At 33.7% G+C, this 14,058-nt stretch overlaps 1 long non-coding RNA gene and 1 pseudogene across 1 annotated transcript; both read left to right on the forward strand.

Annotated features, from left to right (window-relative positions):
* The first annotated feature begins 8,986 nt into the window (after window positions 1-8,986).
* On the forward strand, window positions 8,987-9,554 carry LOC148205648 (phosphoribulokinase, chloroplastic pseudogene; annotated as a pseudogene).
* Window positions 9,555-12,123: 2,569 nt separating this feature from the next.
* Window positions 12,124-12,553, forward strand: LOC148205649 (uncharacterized). The gene is made up of 3 exons (XR_015783122.1): window positions 12,124-12,200; window positions 12,335-12,404; window positions 12,491-12,553. It is a non-coding gene; the product is annotated as an uncharacterized LOC148205649 (long non-coding RNA).
* The last annotated feature ends 1,505 nt before the right edge of the window (window positions 12,554-14,058 follow it).

Below are 14,058 nucleotides of genomic sequence, written 5' to 3' on the forward strand. Positions count from 1 at the left end.
ACAACAATTCTAATTAATGTCAAAGATAATTAGTGAAGAAATGAAAGGACCATATTAACAACTTTTTATAATAATATTTTGATAATAAATTATGTGTTATTGTTTTATTGTTAAGAAAACATTTTCTGAAATGAAATATGAATCAAAATCAATTCATAGTATGAACTTTATATAATTGTAAGATGGCTAATTATTTAGTAAGAATCACAGTTATAAAAATTGTTGTCACACTTTAGGGTTTTTTTTTCATGTAAATGGGGTAGCTTTTCATAAATTCATTAATATGGATAAAATTTAAAAATCTTGTTCGGATAAGTGGAGTTAAAAAAAAATTGTGTTGTCAAATAAAATTTCAGCACTTTTATTTATTTATATATATACATACACATATATATATATATATATATATATATATATATATATATATATATATATATATATATATGAGACTTTATTTGGTGGTTTTTTTCTCTTTTATACTAGGAAGAAAGGATAACTTTTTTTTCCTCTTTAATTATGTACAGAGAAATGGTGCTTACATACACTAGTTATGTATTTATTTATTTATTTTTGGTATAGAAGTCAATGTGCCTCAAATTCTGAAACAAAGTCGTCGTATCTTCCATTTTTAGTATCTCACCTTGAACGGCAACATATGTTTCTGCTAACTGGAGTCATCATTAGCTGCTGTTTGATGGATGCTCATGTCAAGCTTTTATCTGCAGGTAGGATCGAAGTTCCTTGGGCCTGTTGAGAATATTGTACTGACAAATGTAGATGGTGCGAGGGGAACACAAAGTAAAACAACCCTACCAAAACCATTCTCTCCACTTTCTTCTGCCTTAGAAGTAACACTGTTTGAATTTTTTATCTCAGTGTTCTGTATGTTTATGAATATCATAATTTAAGAAATATATAGGCTAATAACTACATTTAATTAGCCAAACTTTGAAGGATCTTTCGAAATGAGATTATGATCACAATCACTTAAATTGAAATATTAAACACACGTTTAAATTAGATGCATATGTGTTGTTGGGTGAATAAAGACATAAGAAAAAGAAGAACAATTATATAACAAAAATTTATGGAATTACCAATAAAATTTTATTAAAAGAAATTGTCAATAAATTTAAATTATTTACGGATTTTATAGATAGATTTTAAAATTTTAATTACTGACTGATCAAGAACGACAACCACTTTCACTACTGTTACATACTATTGTCGACGATGCATTTACTACCAAACCACCTCCAGAGCACCAAAGCAGATCAGGTTGTGACCTTAGCACCCTATAAGGTTTTCCCACTTAAAAGTTGTCATTCTCATCAAAGAAACGCCGCACACCACAACACAATTTCTGGTGATTTTTCAACATGAAAAACCATAGCCACTCTTTTTTCTTTTGGGATTGAATCTTGGTTTCACTTGTAGCAAGTGGAGATTGGGTTAATTGTGTGAGGGGATTAATAGAAAAATTGGATTGTTTATTGTGTGATTGAAAGGAAGCTGTGTTTATGTTTGTTTTAATGGTTGTGAATTTGGTTGTTTTTAATGAGAAATTGCAATTTATTATGTCAAATATCGTATTAATGAGGGAAGCAACCTCAGATAAGGCTTTCTCTCGTAAAGAAAGAAATTCAAAGTTGGTGTAGAAACAAACCTTTCGGAAATCTTCAAGTACTTCCATTTCATCATCATAGCAGTTTCCCACGTTGCAGCATCACTTATTTCACTCCCAACACCAATTCATTCATCATCATCTTCACCAACCAACATATTGCTTGGAGTCCAACCTAGAAGTAAAGTAAATAATTCAGTTCAAATGGAAGAAGTGTAACATGAAAACATCTTTTTCCAAAAATAAAGCCCACACCATAAATATTTATCAATAGCTAATTTTGACAGGCACTGTCAATTACGAATTCTGTTACATGGTCAATATCTTAAACTAAATTATTAAACTAAGATTTACCTCTGAGATCATCAACCTACTACCTTAGACATATAAGCAATCAATAATATAAGACATATTAGATAACAGACGAATTAATGTGAGAAATAAGATGTGTGTTATATGTGTGAGTGTAGGAGGAGTTACTTAGCCACCTATTCTTTACTTCCAAGATTGTGAACTGTGTGTGATGTACGATTCTTATTGTGATTGCTTTCCGTTGTTTGTAATTTTGGCAAATTTAGAACACAGCACCCTTACGTTGTTGCATTTTTTTCTTGTGAAAAATTATAGCTTTACGTGGACCAATTAAGTGTTAAAATTCGAATGTACATGATAAGATGGATTTGTGATAGTAGAATGTAAAATTTACTCTACACTAATAGTTAAAAGTTAATTTGATTCTTTTTATGACTCTTAAACAGTAAAATGACTCTGCAGAAGGAAACAAACAAAGAGAAACATTTCTTTTATTAGTGATTTCAAATTTAAGGAAAATTCAAAATAATCATCGTCAAATTTTATACAGAATAAAAATTAATAATGAAAGAGGTTTATAAATTTCCATCGTTATAAATCCAATCAAAAATTTTAAAAAAATAATAAAATGATATATTATGACAGTCTTGGTAAGAACCGTCATTAAAATTGTTAGTGTTTTTTTTAATGTGATGGAAGAAACATATAACGATGGTTCACCGAGGAAACCTTCGTTGTTTTTCAATTTTAAAGTTATAATGATAGACATCTTTCAAACTGTTGTTATAACATTACACTTAATTATCATATTACCATCGCTTATTTTATTACTTCGCCTGTAAGAAAAACATCATTATTTAGTGTCGTTATTTAACATTTTTGCATTAGTGATAATTATAAAGTAAACAAATGAAGAAATTATTTGGATTATCATTGTATTATAGAAATATCTATTTCAATTTGGACAACAACTAATAATTCTTTGAAATTGAGTAGAGATAAGCATGGGATAAAGATTGGAACTAATGGTCAGTTCAAACACCTATGAACTCCAAAGATTGTATATTGTCTTTGTCCCTTTTGTTGTTTTTTATTGCTTTAACTTATCCTTTTATTTTCTTGTTTATTTTCTTGTTTATTGTTCCAATTGATATATTTGAATCTATTTGTCATATTTAAGGACCTAAAAAATGATAAAGTGGATAGTAATTCTTAAAAGATGACACTCGGTTTATTTTATTATTAAAATATTGAACAATAAATAGTTTTCTAATGAGTTTCATTTTATAAAAATTTATTATCTCTTTAAAACCACATTTAAAACATTATCAATCCTCTTTATAAACATTTGACCTCACTTTCCATCCTTTTTATAGTCAGAGACCACGACTAGAGTCTTAATAACAAGCTCTACAAATATGATTGAATAGAAACTTGAATAGAGTAAGTTCAATTTTGATATTATTTTGAGTTAGATCTTGATTATGTTAGTTTTACCTATAGTTATTGCATGTGTCATTTGTGTACTCAAAATGAATCTATGTTTTATTGAGGTCGAGTAAATGTTTAGATAATTGATTTGACCTTTTTTTGTGTTGATAGAGTTATTTGTGAGAGGTTAACCGACATAGGAAATCAACAATGAACCTTAGGAGCATCGTTCTCAAGTGAGGGAAACTAGTTTAGATTTAAATATTTATACTATGATGAGATAGAGTTGAGTAATTGTTAAATAGGATGCTTCTTTATGTTGAAATCTAATTTAAGTTAATTTAGTAAGTTGTATTGATTATAGCATGTGTTTTGAGCTATTTTTGAACTAATGATGATTTTGATTGGTTATACAACCTGAAACTACATCCAGTCTCTAAAGCAACCTATTTAAGAAATTTCATTAATCAACACTTTTGACTAACACAAGTATCAACCTTTTCAAGTTACCATGAGTAGTAAACTTTCTAGGTATCATAAGTTTAACTCTCTCTAGGAAACACAAGTATAAACTTCTTGTAAGTTACAACGAGTTTAACCTCTCCAAGTATCATTTCTCAATCACTCACTAATTTCAAGAACTTACAATCCTAATTATTAATATAATCTCTCACGTAAAAAAATATTCACAAGGTATAATACTTTACACACAACCAACATCACTGTATACAAAAATGAATATATCAATAATGCTCAAAGAGTTTGGTCTCTTTTCTTCTCTTGAATTGATTTAACAATGTTTTAGCACTTTAGTATTTCTCTCACTTTTTTTTCATCATCTAGGTCTTGGTATTTATAAGCAAGCTTTTTGCTATTTGACCGTTGATTCATACATAACTTAACATATGTTATGAACCCCCAAAATATTAAAGACAGCATATAAGGAAAAGAGGATTGCATTGAATCAAGAGTAGCAATACAATCGTTATTCCACTATTTCATATAAAGAATTGAAAAAGAAAAATGAGACTTTGACATATACAAAATTTTTATATTTATTTGAAATGATCTTTTTTTATCTTTTTAACATTTTTTTTAAGAAATATAAAAATTTAGTTTTTATAACTATTTAATTTTTGTAATGTATACCCCAATATTATTTCATAAATAAGAGGAAAAACTATAAAAGGGAAAGATGGATTTGATGAGAGAGAAAAAGTCTAGAAGTGGAAAGATGTTGGGCAGGTTTACCCCGTCCTCTGCCCATCTCTTATTCCTTTGATTTCCTCATTTTTCTCTCACCTTTAACAACTTCTTTTTGATACGGTTACTCTTCCTTGTTGGGTCACTAATTTTGAATTGCATATGAAATTACCCTCCCCATCAAGAGTGACCTTCTTGTTGGACCTCCCAAGAGTCATGAATTTTTACCTTACGCACATCCAAAACAGCAAAAAGGGGCGATCATTGGATGGCTATCAGAATTCAACAATGGAAGCAGAACATATTACGGCATAGAGCACCAATACAGCTTTTTAAGAGTGAAACTTGGAAAACAACATCTTATAAGCAACACTGCCAATGCGTTGAACAATGCGGAAAGGACCAAAATAACGCATGCCCAATTTTTCATTCTTCTTAAGATAAACTGAATGTTGGCAATATGGTTGTAACTTCACAAAAACCCAGTCATCATCAACTTTTGTCCGTTTTCGATCAGCAAGGCGCTTCATGCGGACTTGGGCATGAGAAAGGTTCATGTGTAGTTGAGCTACAATCGGTCACTCATGGAAAAAAAAAGTCAAAAACAATAATAACTAGTACAGTAGAAATTCAATCTCTCCGAAAATATGCAAGAAACACAAAAAAATAAATAGAAGACAAACAGAATCCAAAAGAGACAAATAGAAGACAATCACAATTCAAAAGAGACACACCAATTTTTAAGGTGGAACTCTCCTCAATGTAAGCGTAAAAACCACGAATCGTCCGAAAAAAATTCATTATGATCAATAATAAGGTACAAAAAGGGTTTCCAATAAAAATATCAAATGATGTTTTCAATTAACTAAACTAAGCATGAAAATTCTCCAAACCAAAGAAGATGAAAATTCTCTAAATCAGTGATGCGAAACTTTTTTCTTCCAAATTAGACTTCTGATTGACGATCCGAACGGTTAAAATGAAGAACCATACAACCCACTGTCCAAAAACCAACCCAATTCAAAGGTGAATGATTTCACAACGACGAAAATAACTGTACAGACTTTGTGTTATGTGGGAAAGACTTTCTCTCTTTTTTTTTCTCTTACTTGGCTTTCCTCTCTCTTCAAGTGACTCTTATGTGCCCTACTAATCTGATCTCTCTCCACTAAAACAAAGTGAGACATAATGGTCAACATTATTTCGGTTGTAGCTGAAGATCTTGCAGAAGAGGTGCTTGAAGCAAGATATGATTAGCAAGAGTTCGAATAACTCCACTGATGAGGTACATGTAGCATGTTTATTAACATGTGTAGAAGATGTAAAATTTAAAGAAGTTGTGCTTGATGAAAGATGGAGGAAAGCCATAGATGAGGAGATACAATGTCTAGGAAAGCTAAGTTGGATACTTCAAGAGCAAAATCTTAGCAAGGAGAACCACCATTATAGTGAAGTAGCCACTGATAAATCGAATTTTGGAAACAATAATGTTAAAGTTGCAATTGACCGTGTGGTAGCAAAGTTATTAGGAAGACAACCAGAACAAAAAACAAATTAGCAAATGTTTAGACAAGTTGGTCAAGGTCAAAAAGAGGATTACCACTACAAGAAATATTAAAATTATATACGGATTATTATATACGGATTTAAATCCGTCACTACAAAAAAGTATGGCATTACCGAAGGCCAGAAGCCTTCGGAAAATGCCAAAAGCCGTCGATAATGGGTGTTTACCGAAGGCCTATCGACGGCCAAAAATCCTTCGGTAAATTCCTTGTCGCTAACCATTACCGAGGGCTTTTGCCCTTCGGTAATTACCGAGGGCCAGAAGCCTTCGGTAATTACCGAAGGGCAAAAGCCTTCGGTAATGGGCATACGAGGGCATTTACCGAAGGGCAAAAGCCTTCGGTAATATGCAGGGCAGGTTTCAGCAAAATGGTTTTTGTTGTGCAACCCAGACCTGTATAACAAAATTCAATTACAACCAGACCTGCATAACAGTTTTCAAACACATACAAACATGCATAATGTGCATCTCAAAGATCTAATCAATGATCAATATCCAATGCACATCAAATAATCCACAGGACATCCATTAATGTATATAATGTTAATATCTTACACGTGATTCATCTATTTTTAAATTTGAACAAGTTTCTAAACATACTCTAACATTATCTGATGTATATATTACAAACCATGGTTAACTACTGTGGTCACATAATATGTTATGTTATGATATAGAAGATTGAAATGGGGAGAGATATATAGGTGGTTGATTTAATTTCATGTGTCCTACTCGTTGCTGTATCTGTCCCTAAGTCCCCAAAAGTGAACACAAATAGGCCAGAGACATTCCTTGAGTCTCTTTCATTGATTTCAAGTCCACATCACACATGCAGCTAGCAGAAATTTTCACTGCTTTTAGTTTTACTCTCTATGTGAAATATGAGTACTACCTCATGGGAATTCCAAAAAACATGTACCCTCATTAAAAGCTTTTAACTAGGCATTAGTTTTGGTATACCAACAAGACTGTAGTTTTGGACCTCTCTCTTACTAGTAACATTAGGTTCATGACCCTTTGTTTCCTAATTAAGAATGAGATAAAGTTTAATACTGCACTAATATTGACTTGTGCTTTAACGAAGCAATCCCTGGAATTGTATTTCCAAGCAAAATTTTAAAATAAAAATAACTATTTGAGAAGAGTAGAAAATAATTGACATCATGCGGTTGTTCCTTTGCAACATTAGGAACATTAAGCTTGTTCTCAGCTTCCTGAACCTAAAGCATTGCAAACACAACCAATCCTAACATGAATCTAACCCAGACAAAATCAAGCAACAGCTTATTGCAAATAACAATAAATATGAAGATATAAATAAAATAGAAATAGATGCCATCAAGAATGAATGCTATTAGACACAAAAAACAGCTTGAGTGAGAAACAATGTTTTGATGGTAAATTACGGGCTTATTAGCAATGGAGTGGTTATTTTTCTCTGCTGGAATTTGATCAAAGCTTCTTCCATGCATAAATGGACACAGATGACATGGTTGACAGCTGTTCATTTCCTACTTGAGTTTTAGTACGCCTATTCCTTTTGAGCATGTTTTTGAATGATTAAAATCATTTAATCATAGACTTGGCTAAGATTGGTTATTTAAACCTCCAACCCTCCTTGCTGGAAAAAATCTTACTTTGTTTCACAATTTTCCTTTTCCTAATTTCTTATTCCTAATGTTAAATGCTCTTTTTCAGTAATTCTTTCTTTTACAAAGCACTATTTTTCTGATGTTACTCTCTTAGTACAAATGCCACACGGGTCTCAAAAACCTAAGCTGAGAAGGGAAAAATTCAAAATCATCAACTGATATGTATACTAGATGATGAGAAACATGAATTGCATAAGAAAGGAACTCTACCACACTTGATTAACATAATAATGTCTTGATTAAAACAACGATAAAAGTACATTAATTAGGGATATTAAATTTCATAGTTTATTCATTTCTTAAGTATTATAGCATTTAAGAATAACAGTTAGTAGAATCATATCAGAATTGTATTAGAAATTAACTGTTTGATTTATGGTTACAAGGACTGGGGTGCACATCCCTTTGTGTTTGATGTGTTCTTCCAAGTTCTTGTTGAAGCAGGGTGGATTCTATAGGCTCGGAAACTGTTTGATAAATTAGTAAATTATGTGTTCTTGTTTCTGTAGATTCTTGTGATTTGTTTCTAGCTAGGCTATCTAACAGTTTTGATGGGAGAAAGGTGGCAATTAAGGTGTTCAGAGAGTATCCAGAAGTGGGTGTTTGTTGGAACACCATGTCATATTATATTATTCTCCATTCACTTTGTCATTTGGGTAGGTTAAAAGAAGTGCATAATATGCTCTTACAAATGGAGTTTAGGGGGAGCTTTCCTGATGTTGTAAGTTATAGTGTTATAATTAGTGGATACTGTTAGGTTGAATAGATAGAAAATGTCTTGAAGCTTCTGGAAGAGTTGTAGGGGAAGGTGTGTAAGCCAAATCAATACACATACAATAGCGTAATTTCCTTTCTATGTAAGACTTGTAGAATACTTGAGGCTTCACAAGTCCTGAGGGAGATGATAAACCAGAGGATTTTTCCTGATAAAGTGGTGTATACAACAGTAAATAGGAGGCTATATAGATAACAGAGGGCACTCCAACAGAGGGCACTCCAACAGAGGAATGTAACTAGGAGACTATATCTTTTAGTACTTATAACTTCTTTTACTACTTATAACTTCTTTTAGTAAATAGGAGGATATATCTTTTAGTACTTATAACTTCTTGGAATGTAACTTCCTTAATAACCCTCCAACAGAGGCCACTCCAACATCTCTTGTATGAAAATTCTCTAGAGGGGGAAAAACAGAAAATGCCAGCTTCCACTCTGTACTCAACACAATCTCTCAGCATAAATTGCTCCATCTCAACCCCATCAAAAACAGAACTGATTTTTCACCAATAGCGGGTACTATTCTATAGCACAAGGGAGGAACAGCAAGAGGGGTATCAACAGTGGCAGAAGCTATGTGATAAAATCTGCAGCAAGTGACCAACACACAGTGTTGATTGGTTTGGCTGCTGACTTAGGTTGTGGAAAAACTACCTTCATGAGGAGGCTTACCAGTGTGTTTGGAGGAGCATCAGAACCACCAAAGGGTGGCAACCCTGATTCCAACACTATCATCAGTCACACCACTACAGTCATATGCTTGGATGATTACCACTATTTGGATACAACTGGCAGAAAGGACAAGGGAGTCACTGCCCTTGACCCTAGAGCCAACGATTTTGATCTCATGTATGACCAAGTTCAAGCAATCAAAGATGGAATTGCTGTTCAAAAACCAATCTACAATCATGTCACTGGTCTCTTGGACCCCTCTCACCTCATCAAACCTCCCACAATCTTAGTCATTGAAGGTTTGCACCCAATGTAAGTTTCTCATTTTTTCATTTCATCGTTACAACAATTTCACTGAATTATTCCTTCTTTTATTGAACTTTTGAGGAAAGTTCTGTCACTCACAGTTTAACTTTTACATTAATTGAAACTTAGGAATAATGTTTAATTGTATTCCTCGTTTTCTTTCATTTTCCTATACTACGGTTAAAGTTTATTTAAACTTTCTAACTGGCATGCCAATACCTTGCCCCTCATTCCAATTACAAATCAATCTTTCTCAATCAAACAAGCACATACTGATGCCACAACAAAGTCATACAGATTTAACAACATTCTAACTGATAACCAATTTTTAAACGAACAACTTACCTCAACCGAGATAGCCTTGACAGCAACGCCCCACAACGGCCACTCCAACGCAGCCCTCAACCAAGTTCCTTCAACAACGGCCACTCCAACGCAACCCTCAACCAAGTTCCTTCAACCGTATACTAAGAAGTTAATGAAAAATAGATGAAGGCAGCAACACTATCTAAGCTTTACCAAAATGAACATGACAGTGTAATTCAAGTTCTGTGGAACTTACCTCCGACAAAGTCCCTCAACCTCCACACCACCACCCCTCAACGAAAGAACGAACCTAGGACGAACCCTAGCCCCGGACTCCCGAAAACCACCACGCACCGTCAACCAACACCGATGGACGCACCACTGACCACCGTGACCAACCACCGCCGGTTACTCACCGATAAAGTGACAGACCGTGAACCAACCGAGGCAACCGTGTGAAGAGAGGGAGGAACGCACAAAACGACGAGGCTGATGAAAATGATTTTGGGGGCACGACGAACCTAATTTCAAACTTAACTTAATGAGGTCCTTACCGATGGCTTATAAGCCTTCGGTAATGACCTCTATACCGACGGCCTTAAGGCCTTCGGTAAAAGGCCGTCTGTAAATCCCAATTTTCCAGTAGTGCGTATATAATTTAAATATTTTATACGGATATTACATACGGATTCTAAAATAAAATTATATACAGATATTATATACGGATTTTCCGTATATAAATTCCATACATAAACTTGGCGCGTGGCAGCGGGAAAATTTCATAAGGATATATCCCCTGGAATTCCATTACCTATATGTAAGTAGAATGAAGTATATTATATACGGATTTCAAAAATAATTTTTAAAAAAACGTACTTTTATTAATTAGAAGCTGAAACCTATCATTCACTCTTTGTTATCCCTCTCGAACCGTCGAGCTACTCTCTCTCTCTCTGAAAACCTCGAGCTATCTCTCTCCTCGAACCCTCGGGTCCTTTCTCTCTCGAACCCTGGAGCTCTCGCCGTCCCTCTCTCGAGCCGTCTTCGCTCTCCCTGTCCCTCTCTCCAGCCCTCTTCACAGTCCCTGTCCGTCGTGCTCTGCTTCTGTGTCCTCTCTCTCTGTCAAAGTGTCCGTCGTGTTCCGGCGTTCACCAAGCAATCTCCTTGTTCGTCGGGTGTCGTAGTTGGATGCTGAAGGAGTATCTTCATCTGGTAAGTAAACCCTAATCCTAATGCTTAGTAATCGATGAAATCGTTAATCGCGAACCCTAATCTTTTTCGTTGTTTGTTTTATTTGGCACATTTGTGGTTGGTCTCGCAAGCCGTGGTTGGAGTGTCAATCTTTTCAAAATATTTGTCCCTTTGTCTGATGTGAATATACCATCCTCTTTTATGTGTGGTTTAATTATTAGGACCTTGAAAGATTAATGTGGTTTCTACAACATCATTTTGATGTACTTATCCATTAAGCTTTATAGGACACTTTCTTGCCCATTTTGATGGCTACTCCTTTGTAACATCAGTTTTTCCTTTTCTTGTCTGTCCATATTGATAATTTCTTAACCAAGATTTTCACTTGACCATGGTAATATATGGTTCATTTCTCCTTGGTGAATAAATGACTTCCGTTTCATGTGAACATTTTACAACTTGAAAATCCATTTTTTTTAATTTTAATCTATATATTTTATGTTATGCTTGGATTAGCTATGTCTTGCTATTATTGATGAAGTCAGCTTGATCTGTTTAATTTTGCTAGGAAGAGGGTTGGAGGATTGAAATTAGAAGAGTTACCAGGCTTGGAGGCACTAAAGATCCCGGGTATACTTTTAACTGTTTTTCTCTTTAAATTCCATTTAGCATGAGCATTACCCCTTACCCCCACCATTTGTTTCTTCTTTTGGAGTGTTGGAATCGGGGTTGGGGAGACAGATATAATTTGCAAGTAATGGCATCACATTGGTTGAAGATCGCTCATCTTTGTAAAACAGATGCTATTTTCAGCTTTGAATGTCTTTTCAGATAGGAGAGCCGAGCTTGATTGAATGAAATTGTAGCATTAAATGAGTCATAACTTATAGGTTTTCCACAGTTCTGTTATACCTGTTGGCTAATGACATTCTGTAATTTATACATTTGCATGATACGTGGTTAGAGAATGAACATCCCTTCCTCTTTTTAACTATGTTATAACTTTCTTGCATTTCGAGCACTCGTCTTTGACATGGTTTCTGTTTTAAGCATCTTCTGGTTCTTAACAGGATCAACTGATAGCCAGACAAAAATAGTGAGAGAGGGGGATAATGGGGTGGCATATGGATGGAACAAGAGAGAACAGAAGTGGGATAAAGTAATTCCCTCTGTTCTATATTTTGTATTTCACTTAAACTATCTATTTTTGTTGCCTAATTGAAATCCAAGTTACAGTGGCAAATATAGATGATATTATAAGATTTTTTATTAACAACTCTCGTTTACTTAAAGATCGGTGAAGTTGTTGATGGACCTGAGGAATCAAATCGCCAACTGTTTGATGGTATTCAGTATGATTATGGTCAGTTTTCTTTGCTTCCCTGAACACTTAATTAGGTTTGCCTTCTGCAGATTCATTTCTTATAAACTTTGCCTGTGTTTATTCAGTGTTTGATGTGGATATTGGTGATGGTATGCCTATCCGTAAGCTTCCATACAATCGATCAGGTACATGTTTTTACCTACAGGCAGCATGTTTAATCCTGATTTAATAATGAACAGACTCACTTTCTTGTGCCACATCAGGAGAAGTTATCTTGTTGTTCTATGAATGTTTTCCTTGCATTTGATTTTCGCTTATGCTCTGAAGTCTGGAGTCACAGTACTTAAGATAGTAGAGACATATTTATGAAGAAGAGAATGTGTCAATCTTTTCAAAATATTTGTCCCTTTGTCTGATGTGAATATACCATCCTCTTTTATGAGTGGTTTAATTATTAGGCCAGCATATCATCTTTATAGAATGTTGCTCAATGGACGAGTAATTTGATTCCATTTGGAAGTGGATGGTACTTAAAGTAGTGTAATAGTTCTTTTAACACAATTTCTGTGAGGAACTTTGTACTTTTTCCCTCTTTGACTTATTATGTAATTTTTTAGCTCATACCCTGTTATTAAATTTTGTTGTCAGAAAGGGATGCTTGTTTTTGATGCTGCTCAGTTTGATGGGATTCTTAAAAAGATTATTGAGTTCAATAATGTATTACAATCTGACCAGGTAGATATGGTAGATGTTTTATTTTTCTTTGGTTATTAATTTGTTATAGATACAGTTAAAATCATATACTTTTGGCCAAAGGAACTTCAAAGTTGCCATGTTCAGGATTGGGGAATGTTTTAATCTTCCATGTCTGCTTTACCCATGATCATTTCGAACTCCAATGTGCTTGTTGATGATGATAACTTAAACTGCCTTTTGATTAAAGACTTGAAATCTGAAGTTTATGATGTCCTTTAATACGGACTTACACATGATTTCCAACTACCTATGAGAAACTCTGCATATGAACTATGTATAAGAATTAATAACAATAAAGCTGCACATTTTAGCAAGTGGGCTTCAACTTTTACGGAGCATACATGAATTCAAAAATAAAGTGTGCTGTGTAAATTGGTTATATTTTTTGAATCTCATGCAGGAAAAGCAGAACTTGTCTTTGACTGAGCTCCATGTTTCCATACTGGGTGCCATTGTTAAAATTCTGAAAGATACTTCACATTATCATTCTAGTAAATTTGCAGACTCTGATATAGACTCGTTACTGAATCTGCTTCGATCATGGCCTATTGCAATGATATTTCCTGGTTAGTTATTGTCTCTTGTTTTGCTCCTTTTTGTTGTACTTCAAGAAACTTTTGTTGCTAATTTGAGAAAATCATTGGAATTTCTTTTTTTTTCAATTTTTTGTCCTCATTTATAGTTTATGAGTACTGATGTTACTGCATAATGAGTTATACTGAAACTAATATTCCTACTCTGTATTTTGTATTATCAAATCTTATACTACACTTCATTGTTTTTATTTTGATGTGAAGAGACGAGAATGAAGGCTGGGAGTGTTGATTCAAATGCTACATAAATATTTTATTGTATTAGTTGGTTAAAATTTTGTTTAATATATATTTGTATAGTGTGGATGCAGGGCATATATATTTATTGTATGGGATGTTAGTCT

The sequence above is a fragment of the Vigna umbellata genome, chromosome 1 (assembly GCF_029865625.1).
Source record: "Vigna umbellata cultivar VRB3 chromosome 1, Vumbellata_1.0, whole genome shotgun sequence".
NCBI classification, from domain to species: Eukaryota; Viridiplantae; Streptophyta; class Magnoliopsida; order Fabales; family Fabaceae; genus Vigna; species Vigna umbellata.